Source organism: Eptatretus burgeri, chromosome 10, assembly GCF_056783735.1.
Source record: "Eptatretus burgeri isolate ZD-2024b chromosome 10, Ebu_testis_v1, whole genome shotgun sequence".
Taxonomy (NCBI): domain Eukaryota; kingdom Metazoa; phylum Chordata; class Myxini; order Myxiniformes; family Myxinidae; genus Eptatretus; species Eptatretus burgeri.
Window position 1 is genome coordinate 1,500,605 of NC_140970.1, and position 26,714 is coordinate 1,527,318.

A 26,714-nucleotide genomic window follows, 5' to 3' on the forward strand; every position below is an offset into this window, starting at 1 on the left:
TTAGGTCAATCCCAGTCTTCACTGCAGGGGCATCAATTTGGCAATCACCTTGTAATCCTTCATTCATACCCATGATCTTTTCGATCTCCTTTAAAGTACATTGTCCCCAACCCACCCCTCTTACTTGTCACTATGTTTGCATCCCTCTCCTCTCTCATTTTCCTGTCCGGCCATCCACCTGCTTGTTATTATAATAAGAGTTTCCTTATTCAATGCAGGAGGCCATTAGGCCTATGAAATCTGCACAAAACTTCGCAGCCTGTAGTTGTTTGTCCATGCTCTATCCTTTTAAAATGCTGAGCATCAAGCAAGGAAGCAGCACATATCATTTTTAATGTCTTTGGTAGGACTCAGTCGTAGTTTGAATCACCGACCTCCCAGATTCAAAGCACACTCGAACCATTACACCACCAAGACTGGTCACACCAAAGATCAATTATGTCTGTCTGTTGTCCCACTGCTCCACTGTTAGTATATTGCCGATACAGTATCCATTTTCTTTCCTCACTCTTCCATGAGCCAAAATTGTTATTCTACAAAAATATGAGGATTTAATGGAGGTGGCAATTACTCATCGATGGAAGCAACTGTCCATGTTCCATTCTGCCCTACATCACTTTGTTACTACTTGACCACCGATTTCTGGATAATAATAAAGAAACTAAAGCTGTACAAAGTACATAACTATGTTATCTGTTGGTTTGATTGAATCCATCTCTTCATTTTAAGCTCAGTGAAAGAGTAAATGCATCAGAGTGAATTTTTTTTACAAATGCTTTATCACACGAAACATACTTTATTGTGCCTCAAAACTTAAGATCTTTACTCTTCAAATGAATAAGGTGAATTTTAAAGAATACATGATGAAAATGAGGAGCGGACAGAAGAAGAAAAAAAAAAAACTATATGCTGTTAACACTGAAAGCTTATTGGATACAGTAGCCCACATTTTCTTTGAGTTGTTGGTTTGTTATCCAGGCAATGCATCGCCTAAGGATGAAACAGTAACGCCAGCTTCTCAATCTGGACACCGTTAAAATGCCACGTTGGGCCAGTTACACAAAGAGAATCGAGAACCAAACCACAAGAGGGCCCTATGGGGCTGGTGACGCAGTGTTTGGGATTTTACAGACATAAAAAGGTCATTACGCGGCAGTATGATCAACCTACGCCCAGTGATATCACCCCCACGTATCCCTTACCACAGCCTTGAAGTAGCCGTATCCGCTTCACCACCACGCCTTTACAAAATGCCCGTAGTTTTCCCATGTGGCACGGCGCCCTCTACCGGCGCATTTTGCACCTTGTGAAATCAGATAATCTTCAAGCACAGTCTGAAAGTGAACAAAAGTGAAATTTCAAAAACTGAGTTATTACATTTTATTAAGGACCATTAATTACCTCTGTCACCGAAGGTGGAAGGAGGTTATGTTTTCACCCCTCTCTGTCTGTTTGTTTGCTACTTGCAAAATCAAAGGTTTTTCAAGTTTTTTGGTCAGTCAATTTTGTTACTCTGTTTGTTTGTCAATTGCCTACAGGTCACAATTTTAAACCGATCTTCACAAAACTTTACCAGGTTGTAGACGTAGTCTCAACTGAGAAGTCGATTGATTTTGAGGTCAAAGGTCATCTTTGAGGTCAAATATCTAAAATCGTCATTTTTCATCCGATTGAATTGAAATTCGAACAGGATTTGCATATTACGTCATGGAATTGGGAAACCAACGATTTTCGAGATCAAAAGGTCAAAGGTCAGCTCAAGGTCAAACTTCTAAAATCATCAATTTACATCGTATTAACTTGAAGGTTGAACAGGGTTTGCATAGTCCTTTACTGGATTGGGAAAGCAACTATTTTTGAGGTCAAATAGTCAAAAGGTCAACTCATGGTCAAACTGCTAAAATCATCCATTTCAATCTGAAAAATAATCAATTTTCATCCAATTGACCTGAGCTTTGATGAAGATTCTCAATTTCAATCTCAATAAAATGGACCATTTGATATTCCACGGCAACCTTTGGAGAGGGGGGGGTGGATTTTGCATGCGTCATGCTCTGCACGTCTTTTTCTTGTTTGTTTGTTTGTCTGTTTGTGTGCAGGATATCCCAAAAAGTTGTGGATGGATTCAGATGAAATTTGGTGGACAGGTTAGGTGTGTGTGAAGGACGAACTGATTAGATTTTGGAGAAGATCCAGATCTGGTGACTGGAAATTTTTAAAGTGATTCTTCACCATTGAGAGATAGGGCTAAAAACGATATGTAGCAGGATACAGTATTTCAAAAAGTTTTTGCGCCCAATATGTTCTGCTGGATCAGGCATTACGTGGCGGAGGTATGCAGCCTACCGAGTGTCCTTGTAGTTTATTATGTGAACGACTTAAATCTTTGACCCTCTCCCCTACTCCATCTGCCCAACGCATACCCCTGCCCTCCTCATCCCTTACTCCTTTCTCCTTTCTCCTACCAGACTTCACATTCTCTCCACACTCTTCCGACCTCTTCCTTTAATCAATTTTAATTTTCTCAATTTGCCCCACATCCCGTGCATATGTGGAACACATACGCAACAACAAGAGCAGCGCGAGGGAAAGGGGTGGCAGCGCGAGGGAAAGGGGTGGCAGCGCGAGGGAAAGGGGTGGCAGCGCGAGGGAAAGGGGTGGCAGCGCGAGGGAAAGGGGTGGCAGCGCGAGGGAAAGGGGTTGCAGCGCGAGGGAAAGGGGTTGCAGCGCGAGGGAAAGGGGTGGCAGCGCGAGGGAAAGGGGTGGCAGCGCGAGGGAAAGGGGTGGCAGCGCGAGGGAAAGGGGTGGCAGCGCGAGGGAAAGGGGTGGCAGCGCGAGGGAAAGGGGTGGCAGCGCGATGGAAAGGGGTGGCAGCGCGAGGGAAAGGGGTGGCAGCGCGTGGGAAAGGGGTGGCAGCGCGAGGGAAAGGGGTGGCAGCGCCAGGGAAAGCGTGGCAGCGCGAGGGAAAGGGTGGCATCGCGAGGGAAAGGGGTGGCAGCCCGAGGGAAAGTGGTGGCAGCGCGAGGGAAAGGGGTGGCAGTGCGAGGGAAAGGGGTGGCAGCGTGAGGGAAAGGGGTGGCAGCGCGAGGGAAAGGGGTGGCATCGCGAGGGAAAGGGGTGGCATCGCGAGGGAAAGGGGTGGCATCGCGAGGGAAAGGGGTGGCATCGCGAGGGAAAGGGTTGGCATCGCGAGGGAAAGGGGAGGCAGCGCGAGGGATACGGCTGGCAGCGCGAGGGATAGGGGTGGCAGCGCGAGGGATAGGGGTGGCAGCGCGAGGGAAAGGGGTAGCAGTGCGAGGGAAAGGGGTGGCAGCGTGAGGGAAAGGGGTGGCAGCGCGAGGGAAAGGGGTGGCAGCGCGAGGGAAAGGGGTGGCAGCGTGAGGGAAAGGGGTGGCAGCGCGAGGGAAACGGGTGGCAGCGCGAGGGAAACGGGTGGCAGCGCGAGGGAAACGGGTGGCAGCGCGAGGGAAAGGGGTGGCAGCGTGAGGGAAAGGGGTGGCAGCGTGATGGAAAGGGGTGGCAACGTGAGCGAAGGGAAGTGTGAGGGTGGGGGAGGCAGAATGAGGTAGTGAGGGCAGCGTGAGGGGGTGAGGCAGCATGCGGGGGGGGCAGTACGAAAGAAAGGGGAGGCAGCATGAAGGAATGGGAAGACAGTGTGAGGGGAGGCGGAGGGAAGGCAGCATAAGGGGAATGTAAGCAGCGTAACGGCAAGGGAAGGAAGCATGAGGGATGGGTAGGTAGCGCAGCAAGGCATTACCAGGGCGATAAAACGCGCCCAACCATCAACGTTTTCATTTTAACTGCCGTGTTTGATATAAAATTGGGTGGAAAATCTCTTCCTCAAGCTTCTTCTTCTGTTGTCGTCTTCTTCTTCTTCTTCACTTTTTATAATGTGAGTCTCATTCAATCCCATTTCTCATATGGATTAGATTCAGAAAACGCTGATTATACACCGCTTTCTGAAGTATCACAAAGCAGGTTGCTCTACTTACAACATAGGTGAGAAAAGGATACGAAAAAGCAGCTGATATTTCAATAATATTGGCATGATTTTAAAAGGGGAAAACCCAATTTTTATTCCTTTTTTTATTTTTTATTTTTAGCAATTACTCAAATATTGGTATTTCCATCAGCAATGTGACAGGTCTAACTTCTGGTGGTTTTAAAACGAACAACCAAGCAGCTTGGTGAGCGCTCGCCAAGTGGCTTAAGCAATCAAGCAAGCATTCCAATGAAACGGCTGGCTTGACAAGCTATTACTGATTGGTCATATAAATCCATGCACCTGGAAATGCCCAAGCAGTGTCCAAATTGGACAAATGAACACTTTTTTTTTTTAGCAGTCGGAACTGCTGCTAAGTTCAATTCTGGAGCTTAAATTTTGTAAGTAGGCTTAGTTTCAGATATTCTCGAGGTTATGGCATGGGCGGAAATTAAATAAAGCCACGGACGCTGGTGTCTCCGGGTGTTTATAAACATTGCAATATATATTCAGTGATTCATTGCTATGATGATCAAGCATTCGATGATATAAGTGAGGAAAGTGAAAAAAACTATCGTAAAGAATTCATTGCGGCCAGTTGCAAGTCAAGGCATGGTTGAGCAGGCCGAACAAAATAGTGAACTAAACCACAGTGCCGAAACAAAGACCACATACCCTTTCAAAATTTTCACTTTTTGTTGCCTTATAGCCTGGAATTAAATTGCATGATATCAGACCCAGAAACCTTGAGTAGCTTTCACCGAAATATGTCACATTTATATAGACGTTACCAGGATCTGATCACAAACATTATTCTTTATAAAGAGCTAAGTGTGACGGGTGAAAAAGAAATTAGCTCAGTAATTTAGAAAATATGTTAATATGGCAAACGGCTTGGAAATTGGGAGTCATCAAATATATTTTGCTATGAAACTCACAAAGGGAAACATAGAACCTTTGTAAAGCAAATCCGATAAGCAAATGCTTTAGAAACAAGCGCAAGGACAAAGGAAAACCTGATTGAACCTCCAAAACATGCGGGATGAAACCTTGTCACCAAAGCAACCGTAACAAGCATGGCATGTCCACATACCGGCAGAAAGTCTGTACAATCTACCCACACATACCACGTCCGTGTGTGCTGTGTACGTACCTCTACCTTGTAGTAACTGTCGACTGCACATCCCGATCAGTGTACGAACTTTACTGCACAGCTCAGTAAGTGGCTTCAGCACTCAAGCACTCCAATGGAATACCTGGCCTGGCAAGCGATTACCAATTGCTCTCAATACAACTATGCACCCGGAAACGCCCATGCAATGTCCGAATTGGACAAATCAACACTTTTTGGGGAGTCAGAACTGCTGATACTTTCAAATCTGGAGCTTACATCAATGCCAAAAAACATGGCAGCTTCAGACCCCAGCGAGGTTACCCAGGAAACGCCGAAAGACCCCAGACAGCGGCATAGCCGAGGATTGCCTGATGAAGGATGTAATTAAATAATGCCGTTAATTATATTCAAAAGGGGTGTTTTAATTAACCAAAATACCCAATTTTCACTCTTGCACTAACTTGGGGTTTTCTTACTATGCATGCAAAGTTTCAGGCTGATCGGTTTTATGGTTTTGGAGTTATGGAGGACACACACACACACACACACACACACACACATACACACACACACACACACACACACACACACACACACACACACACACACACACACACACACACACACACACACACACACACACACACACACACACACAGCCTTTTATTAGTAAAGATACTAGTGAAAGTAACCGTATCAATGCCTAACTGTCAAAATAAAACCTCTGCATAAAACTTTTTATAATCCACAACAAAATTATTCACAGCCTTTTCTACTGGAGCTATTACATAGCTTTCATGGAGCTCCCGAATGTCTTTACGAACACTTGGCTTGTTCAACACTAGTTTAGATGACACAGTGAAAGCAAGCCCCGACAACTAAAAAACTTAATCCTATTCCCCAGGACTTCCACAACTCTGTTAAACCATGCATTAAAACTGTTTACAGATAACTTAAACTTGGTGCATATTTTACCAAGAAGATTAGAGACAGAATCCACAATTGAAGACCTAATGCAGCTCCAAGGTTGAGTTACTGGTTCCCTAAATTTAACTCCCATTTTCATCAGATTCATAATTTCACAAAAACTCAGTTTATTCAAATCCACAGAAACTGCGTGTCCATAAGGAACATATAAAAAAAGGGGAAGAGGAACACATATATTCATGCATATTGTGTTGGTTTTGGAAATGTACCCTGTAGAAGAGCATACAGGTACATGTAGGAGTTCCAAGGGTGAGTTATTTCATTAGTTTATGTGAAGGTAGACCTCTGCCACTTGTCTAATGGTTTAGGGGGAACATGCATTGAGGTGAGTTTGTATATCTCTGGTGTGATGTCTCCTCCACTCCCCCTGCTACTTTCAATCCTTCTTTCAATACACCAGCAGTCCGTTCCAAACCCTCTGCGACTTTCAATCCTTCTTTCAATCCATCATCGCTCAATTCAATAACCCCTCTTTCACCCCATCAGTCTTACCTTCAACCCCGCAGTCAGTCGGTCATCCCTCAGTCCATCTGCATCCCTTTCCGTTACCACTCCATCTGCACATTATTTTATTAAGCACATTCGGTCCGTCTGTGGTCATTAACCCTATGGGCCAAACAGATTACCTTCACCGCATCAGTCTTTATCCCTTTTTGCATTTCTTATTGTCTTATTCTTAATTTTGCATTCTCAATTTAGTACCCACCACACTCCTTCCACATTGTGCACACAATAAATAATGGTAAAAGACACCTTCATTATTTCTCAAATGATCCTCATAAATTTTACACATGATCAGACTTTATATGCTGGCGTGTTGCCTATCATTAAACCTCTTTAACAAAGGGCTCAACAATCATTTAGATATGATAAAATATAAGCCAAAATGTGAGAGAAGCAATAAAGAATATGTTTCATGTGCCAGAATATTCACATCACACTGCCAAAAAACCCAGTAATTTAAATGGCATGGCAGTAAAGGGAACAGCAAATAATATCACCTAAAATCAGCCAAAGTCATGTGGCACACACGATTTATTAACAACTTGCGTAATATGTTTCCAAGGCATTGTTATTTTTAATCTAGCATTATTTTAAACGCTCGCAATCGACTGGACACAGTGTAAAATTGACAACCCTACCCCTCCCCCCCACCCCGGAAAGAGAGTGTCTTCCTGCCATAAAAAAATTGCCAAGTCAGAGCCACTTCCATAGAGGGGTACAAAGTTGTACCCAGCCCGCTATTATTTTTCAAAAATGTCCTTCCCGTCAATACCTTTCCTTTGAAGCAACTTGTGGTAGTATGTGTTGTGTTGACATCCTAATGTTTGAAAAACTCTGAAAATGGCTTAAACCTGTGGAAGAGTGCCCCCTTCCCCAAACCCTTCCTCGGGTTGGGGCAGCTAGGTTTCAGGCGTGAGTCTTCTTCAAAACAAGAAAGAGAAGGCCAAGCAGGGACTCACACTATCTATATATTAATACTGAAGGACCAATTTTGTGCTCCACCTAGCGGTCGCGTCAAGTTTTTCTCGGTATTGTGACCTGGACTGAAAGAAACTTCGTACCTGTAAGAGTGCATTGCACATAGTGGCACACAAATCAGGGGACTTCTTCACAAGGAGTAGTGTACACCAAAAATGTTGTGTACAAGGACGTTTTGTAGGCCTCATTAGGTAAGGCCATGGAGTACATTGACTGGGATCCGGCTCTTACAAGAGCCACCACTGGTTGTCATATTGGGCTCATGGAACGGAATCCGTCTGTGACGGATTTCGGCTAGTGAAGAATGGCTCACAATTGAAACGTTGCTTCACCTCCTTTCCCACAGTGGTTAGCATACCTCCCAACATTTGGATGGGAAAATTAATTTCACATATCTTTCTTTCGACGCAAACTAACTATAGTCTTTATACGGACTTGATTTCCATTGTGTATTCCACCTAATATTCCATTGGCGGGTTATTGTCCATCTTGGTTATGATTGCCTGAAGTTTTCCACTTCATTACTAGGATTACAAGGAAATCATGCACAGGAGGAGGCCATTCGGCACATCATGCCTGCGCCACACCAATAGCAGATTAAATAAATCCGTCAACACCCCTTCCCTTCATGTGTAGTCTTTTGGCTGCAACACTCATTTCGCCGACCTCGGAAGGATGACAGGTTTAATCAACCCCCTGGTGTTAATTCAGCAGACAACAGGGCTTGAACTCAGGACCCTAGAATCCCAAGCCACCACCCTCACCTCTAAGGCAACACCAGGTTAAACACACACACACACACACACACACACGAAGATATTTTCCCAGGTTGGCGAGATGGCTTGGACGGTTGAAATCATCCTGATAAAGGTGCCCATCCTCTGACACTGACTAGCATTTCTCGTTGGAACTCCATTAATCTTTTTCATTGGAACTATGGAGCATGATGCTATGACACCATTCCCTGACCATTGATTCAGTGTCTGTTGATGATATTCACAGCCCATGACTTTTGGTAGGATAGTGTGCATTATTCCAGAAATGTGAAAACAGCTGCGAAAATAATCCACCAGCAACAATGGAAACAACTTCACACAAACACAAAAAAAAATGATCAAACCTTCCAGTGAGATTGAACAAAGTAATAAACTTCAGAAAGTAACAAGCATCATAGAACACCTTACCCCATGCAGTCTTGACAAAAAGGACATGGGAAGGGTCTTTTCAACTGTTACATTGCGTTTCGCACTGAACTAACAGCGCTATGTGCTGCCATATTTGTCTGAATGCTGAACCTTAGAGTCACTCTGCCCTCAGGGCATGAGACAGTATAAATGTTTTGGCCAAGTACTGCGAAACGGAAGGTTTTTGAAAGTGCCAAAAAGGCGATTTGTGTTCTACAGTGTTCAAGTATATAAATAAATTGAAATAAAATATTTTAAAGGATGCAGAAAAGAATTTTACCGCCGTTGATGCAGCGTCTTTTACACCACCTGATCGAACACGTTAAATTATATCTTCATGCCTGTTGGTTGTGTCCTTTATGATATCCTTAATACAGTAAGTTTCATGTTTAGAATTATTTTCAATTTTGTTTGACTGTCAGACTGAAGCAATTACCTTACTCCTCTGTATGCATGCACGATCAGGATGAGATTTCGGACATTTTGCCAGTTTCAGAGCCAAAGTACTGCAAAACTGCAGGTTTGTGTTCTGAATCATCTTCCAATTAGAGTTCTCCAGTGTTAAAATTATATAATTAAATCGAAATCAAGTTGTTCCTCGATCATAGACCGATGTGTGTTGACAGACAGACAAAGTGAACCAACTGCTTAACCCCACTTTTCGCATCACATGCACGGGGGAAAAAAGGGGAAACAAGTTTCACAAGATGTGTTACATACAGCAGCAGGAGACAAAAAACAAACAAACATGACACGGTCAAGCATTACTGATGATGAAATGTCGTGTTTTCATTAGCATCTTGAAAGTAAATGCTCGGCTCACAACCAAGCAGTTAATCAATATTACCTTGGTCCTAGGACCGAGATGGATGTCTTACAACTGAGGAGAAAGGTTACTCACCATCCCTCAGCAATGTGCTCACCAAAGGAAAGGTAGCCTTTGTATGACAATGCTCATTTGCAGTATTATGTTTGAGTTCACAAATTTTTCATGCGATTGACTGACCAGTGTGGCTCCCTCATGTATCCTCAACTAAAAAAAATACAGAGGCCATTGGTGTGATAATCAGGGTATTGAAAGGTTTTTCTTTTTTCAAATAAAAATAAGCTAAGTTGTTTCCTAAAGAAGTCCTTTTCTAGAATTGGTTCTCGCAACTCCGAGAAGGTGATGTAATTGGGTTACCCAGACAAGGCAGGGTTCTCCCAAGAGAGAAATTAAAGGATATGATAATATTGTGAAAGGAAAGATGGCGCGAGCAGCTCATGGGGTGGGTAAAGTATGGAAAGGGGAGGGCAGATCACTCCTCCGCCATTCAGAGCTTTTTGAAAAAGGATTGGGAAAGGAGGTTCCTAGAACATGTCAATTATCTCGGTTGTGGTGGAGAAAATGAAACTGTACTGCCTTATTTATCTGATTTGGGCTATAACCACCACAAGAATGTCAGCCACTTGTCTTTCTTCATTTCTTCTTTCCCTTCTCGATCCATTTCCATGCTATCTTCATTTAATATCATAGTTTTAGTTTCTTTGGTTGTGCCATGGGTGCAGTCAGCCACAAACATATTTTCACCTGTTGCACCATTCTTTTTAAAACTGAAAGGAAAGAAAGTTTTATGAAAAATCATTATGGACAATCCCAAAGCAAGACAAAGAGGGAACAGCCAACTATGATGAACATACAGCAAAATGCCTGCGAACATGAGACGTACGATAGGCACAATATGGTTGATGTAGATTCTTATTCAAAGTTATTCTATATAAGATCAAACTCTCAAAAGACTTGATAAAAAATAAATTACAAAGCCCATACTTGACAACGATGTTTGAACAAATTAAGAACAGAATTCCAATTTTTTTGTAGCATATCAGACAATTAGGAAAGTGTATTGGTTGAAAACAAAGTGTATCAGCTGGGTATGATAACGTTTCCTGCCAATATGCTATCAAGGCCAAGGGAGAACCCTGCTGGGTGGAAACTTTAACCCTCTTTACAGGAAGAAAAGCATCAAGTAAGCAAAATATTTTTATATTTATTTACATATTTTAATGTACTCATGGAATTTTACTTTGCAAAGCAAAGCTTTGCAGACAATTCCATCTTCAAAACCACTATCTTGTGGTCCCCCACTTTTACCACATTTACAGACTGCTTTTTCTCCCACAAATATTAGAAGTTGCTAATCAATCTTGACAGTTCCACTGCAACTGGATCTGATGGTTTCTTCATTCGTATGCAGCACAAGGCTGCGGGGTAGCATCATTGGCTGAGAGGTAGCATCATTGGCTGAGGGTGTGGCTGATCCAATGTCCTCGACTGATTAGGACAGGAATTTATAATTTTGCAAGAGTGCTGTCGATAGCTCGCCTACTCTTCGTGAAGGACACCATGGGATCTTTAACGTCCACCAATGAATGCCGGTAGACGGGACACTGTCCATCCAACGGATGCCACACATTGATGAACCACCCTGCCTGTGAATCACTGGGATGACAGCTTATAGCTGGGTCAAGATTCAAACCCAGGCTTGACAGCTTTAAGGCGAGGGTGCATACCTCTAGTCATGGCCATCCTGTCACCGATCTGATGGTCTTCATTAAATATATGCAGCCTGTGGCTGCTGGTTGTATCATTGTTGGGAGCAAGGCTGTGCCACTGATGCAGTGTCCCCTGTTTCCAGTCAGCTGATACTCATTTTCTCAACCTGGGAAGAATGACGGACTGAGTCAACCAACATGGTGCTATTAAACAGCACGACAGAGGCGTGAACTCAAGATCCTATGATCTTAAGCCAGCCACCTGACCGTTAAGCAAACACCAGGCTTATCTGATGGTATTAATGCTCCAATCCTCAAAAACTATGCTTCAGCCTTGCATCTCTTCTTTGCCCTTCTCTACGTCTTTCTCAGTTGGTTGCCTACCTTCATCTTGGCAGTTCACAATGTCATTCCTATCCAAAAGAATGATGCCAAGACTGATCATCTCAGCTATAGACTGGTCAGCTTTCTGCCCATCATAAGCAAAGTGATGGACTATCATTACTGCACACCTAAAGTCATGTCTCTTCTCGAATTCTCTCATCTCCAATCTTCAGTTCAGTTTTGATCTTGGCGATTCCTCCTCGGATATGTTGCCTATTCTCTCTTAACAATGGACGAATGCTTCAAATCTCAAGCGAGAACTATATCATGCTTTCAAAACTGTCGGTCTCCATGCATTGTTTCCACGCTATCAAGCAATAGTATTCAGGGTGCCTTCCTTGAATGGTTCTCAGATTTTCTCCACAAAAGCAACAAGTGTCACTCCAGATGGCATGATGTCATGTGCTGTACTTGTGGGTGGTGCACCATTATGAAACTAATCTTTTCTTCATCTACACCACGACCTTTCTCTTCCCATGGAAAATCCTCTGTACACTTTTGCTGACAATTTCACCCTGTGCAGAACAGTGCACCACAAATCCATGAGACAGTCCAACCTGGCTTATGTCAGGTATGGGAGCATGCGCAGGAGCAGCATGTCACTGCATCCACTTGCGCCAGTAATCCAGGGGCTCTGTAATTTTGTGAGATGCCTGGCACATCCCTATCTCCTTGAGATGCTGATTAACCTGCTGCAACGAGGCATGTAGTCAGCCCATTGGCCTCCTCCACTCACAAAGCTCCCTCACTGAGAGATTATTGTGAGCAGGATCAGCATCAGGAAAATGAGCTACATGTCCATACAGCTGCAGCTGACACTCATGGACTATGCAGGTATCAGATCGCATTTGAGTCTCTCTCAGCCACCGCTCGTTGGACACAAAGTCCGACCAGCGATAGCCAAGGATTCTCCAAAGAGACCTGGTGCGAAAGAAATTAAGTCTACGTCTCAGATCCCTGGTCAGATTCCAAGTCTCACATCCGTAAAGCAAGACTGGAAGCACCAAGGACCTGAAAATTCGGACTTTCGTTCTCCTACACAGGTAGTGACAGTGCCACACCCCATGGTCCAGTGAATCCATGACTCTACAGGCCTGACCCAGACATCTATTGACCTCTGGCTCACAGCCAGCAGAGACAGGAATATCACTGCCAAGGTAAGTGAATCTCTCCGTGACCTCAACATCCTCACCACAACCATGTACAGACAAGATAGCAGCATCCAATATGTCATTCAAATCCTGGATCTTAGTTTTGACCCAGGAAACCCATAATTCCAGTGCCTCCGACTTCTCATTCTGGATCTCGAAGGGCCCCCAAAAGGATATCCAGTCTCCACAAAGCTGACTGCATCATTTGCAAAATCAAAGGTCAGAGATCTTGACATTCCCAAACGATGCACCACAGCTTGATCTCTCTGACATCCTCCCCAGAATCCAGTCCATACAAGCACTGAAAAGTGTGGAGGCCAGTACACACCCCTGAAGAACTCCAGCAACAACTGGAAATAAGTCGTAGATGATATCACCACATGTCTTAGCACTCTCAGTCCCAAAATAGAGTTCATATATCAGATTGATCAGTTTTGGTGGCAACCCACAAAGACCAATAATGCTCCAGAGGGCATCGTGATTCAATGAATTGAATGCTTTGCAGAGGTCAACATAGGCTCCAAGCCGCCCCTGCCGAAACTCTCGTCTGCAGTCGGTGAGGACACGTAGGGCAAGGATACAGTCAATTGTTGACCTCTGGCATAAAGTCTGACTGCTCTGGGTGCTGTTGCTCAAGCAGATGATGACGAACCCTATCAAGAAATATCCGAGCAAAGGCCTTGCCCGGCACTGAGAGCAGCGTCACCCCTCGGTAGTTGTTGCAGTCCTGGCTATCACCCTTCCTTTTCCAGAAAGGGACAACAAGGTCCTTCTTCCAGTCATTTGGGATGATCCCTGTGTTCCAGGCAGAGCACAAAGCTGCATGCAATGACAAGAGCACAGCATTTCCACCAGCCTTGAGAAGTTCAACATGGATGCCACAGATTCCAGGAGCTTTACCCCCATTTCAACCAGTTCACCGCAGCCTGTGTTTCCACAAACGAATGTGGATCACAGTTGATTGGAGGGTCAGCAATCTGAATAGTAACACCCCTCACATCCAACTCAGCAGCTGGTGGATCAGCCTGGTACAGCTGCTCAAAGTAACTGGCCCAGGGGCCTTCACTTCGGACTCCTCTGTCAAGAGCCCACCACCCTCCGCTCTAACTGCATTGCACCGAGGGATGGGCTTGGAGGAAAGCAATATGCGAATTCCCCTGTAAGCAGGACCAGAAACACTTGACCACAGGTGATGCTCTACCCCTTCATAGATTCCTTGCACATCGCCCTCCTTGTCCACACTCATCGGACGCAGTTTAAAGCCTCAACTCCCTGGACAGCTCAGCTCTGCCATTAAGCCTGGTCCTGTGACTCTGGTCAATGGTATTCAGTGTCCCTTGAGAGACCAAATTCTTCTTTGCCCCATGGTGAATTCCAAGACATCCACTGGCAACATAAAGCATGGTGGTCTTGAAGGCACTCCGCAACTATTCAGGATTCCCCAAAACACCCAGACCCCCCAAATCCCCACTCAGCCTGTTTGCAAACTTCTCAGCTACACTCTCATCCTTCAGCTTGCCAACATCCAGCCTAAGCTGGGATGCTACCATTCTGCCAGAATTAAGCTGCAACTTGAGAGTTGCTATCACAAGCCTGTGGTCGGTATTGAGGAAATGAGGACTCCAGTAGACCCTGCAGTTCTGGATCATCTTCCAGTGTTCATCAATGAGCAAATGATCAATCTCCTTTGCCACACCACCAGCGTTGGAATACCATGTCCAGCGATGAGCTTGTGGGTGCTGAAACCATGAAACAGGCACCCTAAGTCCATGACATCTTGCAAAGTCAAGGAACTTATTGCTATTCTGGTTCACAGTTCCAGACCCATGGGGACCAACACACGTCTCATAACCATCCCTATCAGTTACAGTTGATGCAATGAAATCCCCCAAGATGAGAAGAGTATCTCGCCTGGGGCACTGATCAACCACAGACTTGAGCGTGGCAGAGAATGCATCCTTCAAGGTTAGATCACTCGCCTCAGTCGGAGCATTTACAGAAACTAGGGAAACGACACCCAAGGAGTGACGAATCCTTAGTCTCATCATACGCTATTTGACCGGTGTTATCTCAATTATCATTGGAGTCAGGTTATTGGACACAGTTACTGCAACTCTTTCGACATGGTAACCATCAGAGCGACCAGACCAATAGTAGGTGTCACCACCCACCATGATCTCACCACTATCTGGTCTCCGAACCTCAGGGAGTGCTGCAATACCGATGTTCAAACACTTGAGCTCAGGTGATAACAGAGACAGATGATCATCCTCTCTCAGGGATCGAACATTCCAGGCACCAACCTGAAGGATCTGCCTCAGGTTAACCCAAGGAGACCGCCATCTAGTGGACGACATCTCAGCAACACCCCAACACACTACCACAATCTGACCCAGGAAGATTATCCTGTGGTTTTCCTCCTATCATTAAAAAGTGGGGGTTCCGAAGGCTATGTCCCAATCCCGTCATACTTTGAGCTGCCCTGTGGAGGACAGATGCACAGGAGGTACTCCCATGGAGTGGGTTTTCAATTTTCCTGCGTTTTTCTTGTGTTTTGTGGAGTGAAGGGTTTTACAGTGGCCGGAGTGCAAATCCTGCCACCAACCTCTTAAAAAAAGCTATCCAACTGCAGGAGGATGTCCGCAGACTCAGTTGGGCACTAGATATGGATAGCCATTGGCTCACAAGGAGCTCCTCCGCCCTTTGACAGGTTTTGTTTTTAATCCTGCTGGGCGTCCATATCATACACCCTCCTCACCATGAAACCTGGTTGTGGGGGGAGACGGTTTAGTCGCCGCCAACCCAACCATGAAACAGGTTAGTGCAGGTTTACATGGTACCTGTACAGCAAGTCATAGATCTAATCTGACCAAATCTGACAATAATATCGTGATATTCAGAATCTGGCTTTCCTGCACACAAAGATGGAAAGAAAAAAAATGCTTGTCCACTACCTGGAACACATCTTTCAATGCAGGTACAGTGGCCTACAAAAGTATTCACCCCCTCCCAAAAATTCCATGTTGAGATGATTACGAATTTTGCAAAAACAATTTTTCCAAATTAACATTTTTATTCATAACTAAACACTGTTATAGTTGAAGGAGGTTACATGTCAGGAATACCTGCAAAAAACATGTACGAATCAAAATTCACTGGTTGAAAAAGTATTCATCCCCTTAGGTCAGTACTTGGTGGAAGCACTTTTTGCAGCAATGACTGCTCTAAGTCTTTTTGGGTTGCTTTTCCAGCTTTGCACAATGAGATGGTGAAATCTTTGCCCATTATTCATGTGAAAATCGCTCTCGTTCTGCCAAATTTGATGGGGACCGACCGTTGATGGACTGCAATCTTCAAGTCTTGCCATAAATGTTCAATTGGGTTCAAGGTCGGACTTTGACTGGGCCACTCAAGAACATTTACTTTCTTCTTATTCAGCCACTCCAGTGTGGCTTTGGTTTTGTGCTTCAGATCATTGTCCTGATGAAATGTGAATCTCCTACCCAGTTTCAGATTCATGGCTGACTCAAGCAGGTTTTCTTGAAGGATTCTCCAATACTTTGCATCGTCCATTGTCCCTTCTATCCTCTCTTAACATCTATCCTGACAAGCTTGCCCATCCCAGCTGATGAAAAGCAGCCCCATAACATGATGCTGTCACCACCATGCTTGACAGTAGGGATGGTGTTGACTGGGTGAGGTGCAGTGTTAGGCTTGCGCCAGATGTAGCGCTTGAATGTAGACCAAAATGTCAAATTTTTGTCTCATCTGACCATAAAACGTTTTTCCACATGCCTGCAGTATCATTAAGAGAAACTTTCTCACAAACTCCAGATGAGGTTTTCGATGCAGCTTTTCAGTAATGACTTCTTTCTTGCCACATGTCCATCGAGGCCAGCTTTGTGAAGGGAACAAGATATTGTTCATTGAGGAAGACTGACCTTCATCTCGAATATGAAGCCTTGCAAATCTTTCAAATTCATTGTGAATTTATAATGACATCTCCAACCAGTTTCCTGCTTGCCCAGCTGCTGAGTCTGGATGGACGACCTGATCTGGGTAGAGTCTGAGTGGTATTGTTGTGGGCCGGGGGTTCATGGCGAGGACGACCGCAAGATGGAGCAGTTGGGCCATCTCCCACCGAACACCCGGAATAGAAAGGTCGTCATCCCAGATTAGTCCGTGAGCTGGACCCCCAAATTTCAGAGATCGGTATCAAACGAGGGGCAAAGTGGCATGTCATTTTTTTTGTAAGTCATGATGTTTAGTTTTGGAAATCGCTTGCTGGCCCTTCATGCAGGTTCGTTTTTTAGCAATATCCGCTAGGGAGCGCTCGTAGGGTGTAAAAATAACAATTCCTTTTTCGCGGTATTTTACGTCTATTCATATCCTGCATCTTATCCAATGCTCGACTGAGGTGATTTCCTATTATAAAGTCGATAAATCCTTAAATTTAGAGTGGAAATTAACTGCAAATGAATTGAATTTCAAACGTTTAAATGCGATTTTCTCTTATTTCACTGCACGCAGCTAATATCCGTTTTGTCAAGTTTGTTTTACACCAAAATATATACATCTTTCTAATATTCTTGCTAGTTTGTAAGTAGAAATATTGTCGGAAATTGTAATCTGGCGAGAGTGAGTTGATATTGATATATAAGGATATCTCTCCTGCAAATGACATTGCGTTACCAAGTGCTTCCATCATTGACGGCATGGCCCTGGTCCATAAGATGAGTGGTGACAACCAAACATTTGCAGAAGTTTCCGAGGAGCTGTTCCAAACTGTCTTGCAGACCTACCCAGGCAGCAAACGCATAGACGTAGTCTTCGATGTCTATCGGGATTTCTCCATCAAGAATGCAGAACGAGTAAAGCGTGGTTCATCTCAAGGAGTCCTGTTTTCGGTTATCATCCCAACACATAGAATAAAGAACTGGGGGCGTTTGTTGGCATGTTCTGCTAGCAAGGAAAACCTTACCCACTTCTTCGCTCCGGACTGGCAGAATAAACAGAACAAACTTGGTGGGAAGGAGCTGTTCGTGACATATGGTAGCAAGTGCTTCAGGATTACAGAGGATGGAGTCACATTGGATGTTCAGCAACTTGCTTCAAACCAGGAAGAAGCTGATACGCGGCTATTGTTGCATGCAGCTCATGCCGGGAAATCCAAATTCAAGTCAGTCGTCATAGTGTCAGAAGACACTGATGTCTTGATCTTGTGTCTGGCATTCTGCAGGAGGATACCGTGCAGGCTATACATGCGCATCGCTGCAAAGGGCAGGAACAGGATACTTAGCATTGACAAAATGGAAGAAATGATGGGGGATGAAGTTTGTCTGGCCTTGCCTGGTCTACATGCATATACTGGATGCGATACGGTCAGTGCCTTTTCTGGTGTAGGCAAAATCAAAGGCTTCAAGCTGATGTGCAAGGAAAAGGTGTTCTGCGATACTTTCGCAGCTCTAGGCGAAATCTGGTCCCTCACAATTGACATGTTGTCGGCACTGGAGTCATTCACCTGTCGCCTATATGCAACCAGGACTCCCGAGACGGGCGTGAATGCCCTGAGGTTCAGCATGTGGCGAGCGAAGAAGGGGGCCTGGGTATGGCTGGGTCATTGTAGATGACGGCAATCTGGATGTTCTGTGGATGAGTGGTCCACCTGCACCACAAGTAGTACTAGAGTTTATGTCATGCAAATGCCGCCGTGTTTGTGAACTCCCAACCTGCGAATGTATGGTCAATGGCTTGAAGTGCACAGACGAGTGTAGGCTGAAAGATTGTACCAATATGACAGACGACATAGAGGACAACCTTACCGATGGCTATACTTCAGAGGAAGAATCTGACAGTGGGGAAGAATAAGTGCAAAGTTCAGAATCAGACAGCTGTTATCATTGCCTCCCACTATGTTGTATGTAATTACCAATGAAACGTAGTAGTGAACATTGTATTTTTGGGGTACTTGTGGCTAATTTCTTATGGCCACAAGTCTACAGTGTCAAAAAAGAGAAAGATCAAGTCTGGTTTAGTCTGTCGTGTGTTCCGAATCATATATTTGGGGCCTGTTACATCCCCCCGTCGGATTCCCCATACTTTCAAGTCAATGCTTTTGCTACCATACATGAAAAAATGCATTAACGAAGAAAAGGTATTTATTATGGGTGACCTTAATGCAAGAATACCAAACCTCGAACGTTTTAACTCGCAAAACAGTTATTACACAAGAAACCCAGACACGAGATCAAACCAACACGGTCAAATTATTTTCGATTTGTGCAAAGAGCTGAACGTTCAGCCTATAAACCACTTTAATAATAACAATCTTCACTGTGACGGCAGGATGACATTTCAACAACGTAAGATATGGATCTCGCAATTAGACTGGACCTTGTGCTCTACAGAGAGCATCTCGTTAATAAAATAATTTGAAGTTATTCGAGACGAAAATCTCCCGACTAATCATGCAGTCCATGATAGCTCTTCCGTAACAACTATAATGAACAGCGATCCGTCTTCCGTAACAAAATTTTGCCACAAAGTTCTTAAACAGATTTACGACTATTGATTCTTAACAAAAGTAAAATTTTCCATCTTGACTTATAGCATACCGCTCCATGAACACTACTAAATTCAGTTTATATTAATGGACTACTACTATATATCTAAGATGTGTATACTTTCATGCTTTACCCTCTGGATGTGATGGTGGTCAATAAATAATAATAATAATATTGGACAGCGGCAGTATGCTTTAACATATTGTGATGTAGGCGTGACATTTTCTATGCTGACTGCAATCAACAGCACTTTTATTTGGCACAGACTTGCCTCTTCCCATTTCAGTTTGCAAATCTGAGAAAATGCCGACTAGTATGGGCTCCAGTCGAACTTCTGCAAAGTCGGTCTCGTTGATTTTAAAGATATTGGAGAAAAACGCGTTTGAAGATTGAAAAAGTAGTTCATTATCATTAAATAAATTACATATATAACGTAATTACACCATATTATTGTCATCAAAACACAAATTGATCTTGACAGTTAGATAATATATACATTTTACTTCGCAAACCTGCAAAGAAAAAAAAAAAAAATCGGTGAGTTTGACCCTCAAAGAGCGCCCCCGAGCGGATAACACCTAAAAACGAACATGGATGATGGGCCAGGAAACATTTTCGTGAAATATAGGTTATTTCTCACCAAAAAAGTAAGGTCTCCCTTTGCCCCAAATTTGATACTGAATTTGTCTAGCTCACGGACTAGATAACTCCGGAGTCGACGGGTCACTTAAAGGACCGTGGTCGCCAATATTTTGATGGCGTGAGGTAGAGTCCACTTGTTTATTCCAATTTAGCTAAGTACTCACGCCGTCTAGTTGCCGGGGAAGCCACACCCTCGGCCGACTCTGTCCGAACCGAGTCGCATGTTCCGACTCGAGTCCAGCGTAACCGAGCAGGAATTACCAGAGCCGCGCCGGACCAAATGAACAACTTACGGCACAGACGGCCTCACTATTTCTCAAGCCCGAACCATGCTAGGCCAATGGAAGAAAACACGGACAACGAACTGGAACATTTAACAGGGGATGATTTTACAATAATCGGGAAGGGAGACACAGAGCAGACTTAATCATGAATATAATATGCAATGTACAGTGAGCGAAAAGCACTTAACAGACTGGCGCGCCACACACACACACACACACACACACACACACACACACACACACACACACACACACACACACACACACACACACACACACACACACACACACACACACACACACTGAAATGGGGCCGGTTGGCCTTTATTCGGCCCTTCAGCCCGGGAGGCGAGGCAAACTGGAGGGTCAGAGTCTGGCCGGGTACCTGTCCGTCTTGTGCGGTTTCTTCGAGACGAGCGAACCAGGATGGGACCAACCGCGTCGAGCGAACCAGCAAGCACAGGACCACGGAACCACCGAAAAGAACCCCCGAACCAGACACTCCACCAACGAAGCGAGGACCCCCAGAAAAGACCACAGACCAAGACTGCAGACCAGGAGACCAAAGGGCAAAGAGAAAAAAGCCCAGACGACGACAACGACCAACGACGCACACCAAGAACAATGGCGACCCCTTCCTTTCTGAGAATTCCAACCCAACTCCAGCGAACACTCAGGGGAGCTCAGCGATTCTTATCCCTCCCCCAGACGGGGTGGGGTGACCGGTCCCCTGAGGTGATCTTTGCCCTGATTGGACAGGGTTTCGTGGGGTGATATCTGTCCCCCTCTGATTGGACAGGGGGAAAACCCTTCCTTTCTGGGGCGAAGTCGGAGCTCTGACGTGATGAGCCTCCTGATTGGACAGGGTTTAGTGGGGTGATGTGCTGGCCAGCCATGATTGGACAGGGGGGAACCCCCTCCTTTCCTGGGCGGAGTCGGTGTTCTGAGGTGAGGAAACCTCCGCTCACGTCCATGGTCGAACGCACATGGGCAATGGCGTTGATGGTGCGGAGAAGTGAAAGCTGGATGGGTGAAGCACTTGTTTGCCCGCAGAGTGGGAGGAGGAGTGAAGCGAGGGTTTTGTTGGTGTTGTGCAGCTTCAAGATGTAAAAAAAACCTGACTATAAAAGAAACCCGCAGCGCACACATGAAATTCCCATTAGACATAAGGGATGGGGCCCTAACTATGAACACATACTTATCGAAATAACTGAACTGCGGGACTCTGGCTATTGTGTGCAAATGGCTTCCAGATTCGTAAGAGTATAACATGTCTTCCACTTCTTCATGATGGATTTCACCATAATCAAAGGGATAATGAGTGACTTTGAAATCTTATTCTCACCCTCTCCTGAACAGGGCTTCTCCACCACTTTATGTCTGACTTCTTCGGAAAGCTCCTTGGTCTTCATGGTTGCCTTGTTGGTTGACCAAGTGGGTTGCAACTTAAAGCTCCATCGACAAGTGGTGGGGGAGGGGGGAGGGGGAGCTTAATTTAAAAGTTAAACCACTGACTACATCCACGTGAAACCTCTTACACTTATTTTATCACCTTTGAAACAAATAATTTGTTACTGAAGTGAATTGGGGTTAATTAGGCAAAGGGTTTGAATACTTATGCAACTGAGAATCATCTGATTTTCTCTGCTCATCGAACTTATTCACATTTGATATGCATTTTTTAGCTTTATCACTTTAGAGTAGTTTGCGAAGACTCTTCATATATTAAATTTGATTTGAAACCATCATGAAATAAGCTCAGGTGGCATCAAAATGTGAAAACTTTGGAGGGGGTGAATACTTTTGCAGGCCACTGTAAGTCTGTCTGTCTCTCCATCAGGATAACTTGTTCAAACAATCGATTTACTTATCTGGCCTACCTTGAGAAGAGGTGCTGCCTCTGGAGCTCCCGGACCTCACTATAAACTATAACCTGTCTTTGGTGTATCATAATGTCCATATTGGCATCTCAGACTGTTCGACACCTTGGTATTCCCCGCAAAGCTAAGTACATTCTGGGCCATGGACAGCTCGTTTAGGTGTAAAAAGCCTTCATTAAAAGTACCATGGAGTATGACTGCCTATCTTGAGCTGGTGAAGTTACTTCCAGTCTTGCTTCCCTGGAGACGGTCAAGTCCAAGGCTTTTCTAATTAATGACATCTCTCGGCAGGAAGCTGAATCTCAGTGTCGTCTGCTTCTTACCCACCTGTCTGCTTCTTACCCACCTCGTGCAGGTGGACTCTCAGTTTATCATCACCCCACTCCAAGTAAATGCTCCCACCGCCATCGTTTGTACTGTATGCACACACTCTGAGCCAATCAATGCTGTTTACTCCACTTCATTTTGCAGCAGGAATAGCTTCCTCCGACTGCTGCCATGGAGGAGTAGTAAGAGTAGAGTAAGAATGGCAGCAGTTATTATTTTTTATTGATGTTTGTACATATTTTATGTTTTTGCTTGTACTTACTGATGTTATTATAATAAAAAATGATTAATTTTATTTTAAAACAACATGTTTACCATCAGTAACATTATTAGCGCTATTATCCAATGAAGCCCTCACATAACACTCATGTGTAAGAAAATGTTGTCAGGAAAGTTCTCCATATTATAACAGCACTCAGGGAAGCGCGTACCCTCCGCCAGGCTGAACAGTTTATGTTTTCTATCCCCCACAGTCTATGTTTGTATACAGGCTGAACAGCCACTGATAGGCCAGACTTGCATCTGCACCTGAATCAAAATCTAATTGGCTTGTTCTTGTCACCTACCCAACTCATCCACCAATTGTTTTGTCATAACCGTCCACAACTTAATGAGATATTGTACTATATATCGTTTTGGCCCCATCTCTCAATGGTGAGGAATCACTTGTTAAAAAAATTAAAGCTTTCATTTGGCCCGATCTGTCAATGGTGAAGAATGACTCCTAGAATTTTTTTTAACTTTCATATCCGGATCCGAATCTTCACTAAATTTTAATCAATTCTTCATTGTCACATACCCAACCTGTCCACCAAGTTCTATCCACATCCATCAATAACTTTTTGAGATATCCTGCTCACAGACAGACAGACAGACGGGGGTGAAAACACAACCTCTGTCCACCTTCGGTGGCAGCGGTAAAAAAAAAAACAATGGAATAATAATCACTTTTATCACACTTTTGAATCATGATCTTTTCCAGGAACACATCCTGAGTAATAAATAAGGTATTTCTGGAATTTAAATATAAAAGCAAGAAAGCAAAACAATTAGCCTTGATACACCTTGCTTGACACGTACCCTGGAAACTATCAAAATAAAAAAATGACCCTGAAATGGAAACCATAAAGAAAATGGGGGGGGGGGGGGGGAATTGTTATAAAAACAAAAATAAAAAGTACAAAACAAAATACAGCATTAACTGGAGGGTTCATAGAACACCTTACCCCATGCAATCTTTCAACTTTTGCTTTGTGTTTCCAAACACTATCTCTATTAGCTTTGTTCATGAACTTTGAATAACAGGTGCGATGATAACCATACGAAGCCAATGGGTCAAACAGAACAGTCCAGAGGTTAACCTTCTGAAAACTATTCTTGGAGAAACTGACGATTTTGGAACGATCTCTCAGAAAAAGATGCATTCACCAAATAGCTATAATGGACGAAGTTAGCAATGCGTTTCATCGCGAGGCGTCCCCATTTTTGTCTGAATCTCACCGTTACTCTACCCTCAGAGTGGAGCAACAGCACGCAGCAAATTTGATTTGTTGAGATGGCATAAAATGTTGCCCATATACTGGTAAACTGGAGGATTTTTGATGTGCAAACAAGGCGATTTTTGTGTTCTACAGTGTTCAAATATACGGTATAATTCAATTGAAATAAAATAAAAGTTTTAAAGGTTGTCTGAAAAAAAACATTGAATCAGAACTGCACCACCTTGACACACCCTCTTTTATCATGTTAAATTAGTTATTTGTGCCTGTTGTTTGTGTCCTTTATGGCATCCCTAAAAACAGTAACTTCCCTGTTTGGAATGATTTTCAATTTTATTTGACTTCCAGGCAGGCAGACAGATTAGACCAATTACCTCAGTCCTCAGGACGAGATTCCTTACAATTTGCCAAATTCAGAGCCAAAGTACTGCTAAACTGCAGGTTTGTGTTTAGATTAGTGTTATACAGTGTTCAAGATATAAAATTCAATTGAAATTAAATTGTTCCTCAATCATAGAAATAGAATTATGGACAGACAGAGCGAAGCATTTGCTTAATCCCACTTTGTGATAGGGGTGTCGGGTAATTAAAATCCACCAAAAAATGGAAGTAAAATGCAAAAGCATGACAACACAAAACATAAACTTCCGATCACTTCGCTTTTGTGTTTGTCATCCAGTTTTGTTTCTCCACCCCTTACCCTCTTGGCAACTCTCTTTTCCATGACCTTCTCTTTTATTTTTTCTCTTAAGATCCACACCTCATAAAGACTTTGGCTTGTCTTCAAGTCTTTGGAAACATATTTTTAAAAACAGCACACCATTCATGGCCATACCATCTACAAATTATCACCTATTGGTTTGCATGTCATCTTTGGTGCTGTGGCATCAAGCCTTATCAAAGGAACTTGAGGATTATACAGTGCTTGGAAACCGCAGAATTGTTCATACCCCTTGAGGCATGACTTAGCATCCCATTTACAAGAATGAATTGTCGGTATCGTACAATTTTAGAGGAAAATTTATATCTCCAAGATTCGCTCTTTGGGATTAATTTACATGAGTCATAAAGGTTTTGCATAAACTCCATGAGGAAATGCAATTTCAAGCTGATCTAATAATTAATTGGCCAATATATTGCATTTATTATTCCATAGATCTGCTGTCTTTACTTGCTGTTTGATCTCTAGTTGCCAGTGCATTAATTATTTTGTTGTTTGAGAAAATGAAGTTTTCCGAAACTTATGCTTTGTTTTTTAGTACATGCTGGAGCTTGTAGATATATCACATTCAGTACAAGGACATTTGAAGAATTTGAAGTACGAGTTTGTCATGTATGTGTTTTTTTGTGATGTGTATCTGATTAAGATCAGGGTCAGGCCCATATGACATTTTGGAAATGTTTCTTCAAGGCAGTACTATGAATTTTCTTGATCTTGTCTTGTTCGGTCATCCGAAGCACATAAGGAGACTATGGAAAAAATATATAAGATTTGAACCTAGAATCTCAGCAACATATCTATATACTCAGATGGGAATGCTAAACAGGCCAACTTGGGATTGGATGCAAACTTTACAACCCCAAATGGACATTGCCATATGCCTGTTTTCATGGTAATTCATAGTGCTGCATTGAAAAGACATTTCCAAAATATCATGCGGGCCTAACCCTGATCTTAATCGGATACACATCACAAAAAACATGAGACCACAAGCCGTCTCTCTCGCCCACGTACCCACAAATCTACAACTCCTTGGCATGCTTCTTTGTGTCCTTCCGTGACAAATATTTCAGTATCACTGCAAAAACTCCATAATGCTACCAACAAAAACTGCTGCGGATAATGAGATTTGGTGGCTTTGGGAGTGGTTGCTTTGGAATTCAGAAAGTCAAAGTGAGAATACAAGTACATGCATTGCTCACTTGATTTAAAAAAGCTTTGATTTTCGATTATCCTTCTTCTTTTAAGGTTGGTATCTTCAACAGCAGAGGGCGTAGCAACATGTAAAACTTGGTGCTTCAAGATGCAAGTTTATCAAGAACTCTTTTCCTTCTGTGTGGTGGCAAAATGTTTAACTGAAAACAAAAGCTTTAAAATTATTGTGTCAAATTGTTGAACAAAGGCGAATAACAATGTGAGAAAGATATTTTCATTCATAGTAGGTCCTTGTGAGCCAACGGCCATCCATATCTGGTGCCCAACTGTGTCTGTGGATGTCATCCTGCAGTTGGGTTAATTATTTTAAGAGGTTGGAGGCAGGATTTGTACTCCGGCCACCATAAAACCCTTCACTCCGCAAAACACAAAAAAAGATGGAGAAAAATCTGAAAACCCACTCTGTGGGAGTACCTCCTGTGCAGCTGCTCTTCACAGGGCAGCTCACCGGATGATGGGATTCGGACAAAGCCTTCGGGACCCCCACTCATTGATGATGGGAGGAAAACCATACAGTAGCCTTCCCAGGTCAGATTGCGGTAGTGTGTGTTGGGGTGGTGCTGAGGTGTCGTCCACCAGATGGCGGTCTCCTTGGGATAACCTGAGGCGGGCCTTCGGGTGGGTGCATGGAATGCCCTATCCCGAAGAGAGGATGATCACCTGTCTCTGTTATCATCTGAGCTCAATCGTTTGAACATCAGTATTGCAGCACTCTGATGTTCGGACACCAGATAGTGGCGAGATCATGGCAGGTGGTTACACCT

General features: G+C 43.7%; 1 protein-coding gene across 4 annotated transcripts in view; it reads right to left on the reverse strand.

Annotated features, from left to right (window-relative positions):
• The window catches only part of CCDC80 (coiled-coil domain containing 80), a 183,117-nt gene that overhangs the window by 50,963 nt on the left and 105,440 nt on the right, over positions 1-26,714 (reverse strand). For 2 of the 4 annotated variants that reach the window (XM_085896799.1, XM_085896800.1), the window contains one exon: positions 1,203-1,334. The gene's annotated coding sequence lies outside the window, so the exon portion shown is untranslated. Of the gene's footprint in view, positions 1-1,202; positions 1,335-26,364; positions 26,480-26,714 lie in introns of those variants that run through there. The other 2 variants (XM_085896801.1, XM_085896804.1) reach the window with 2 other exon arrangements.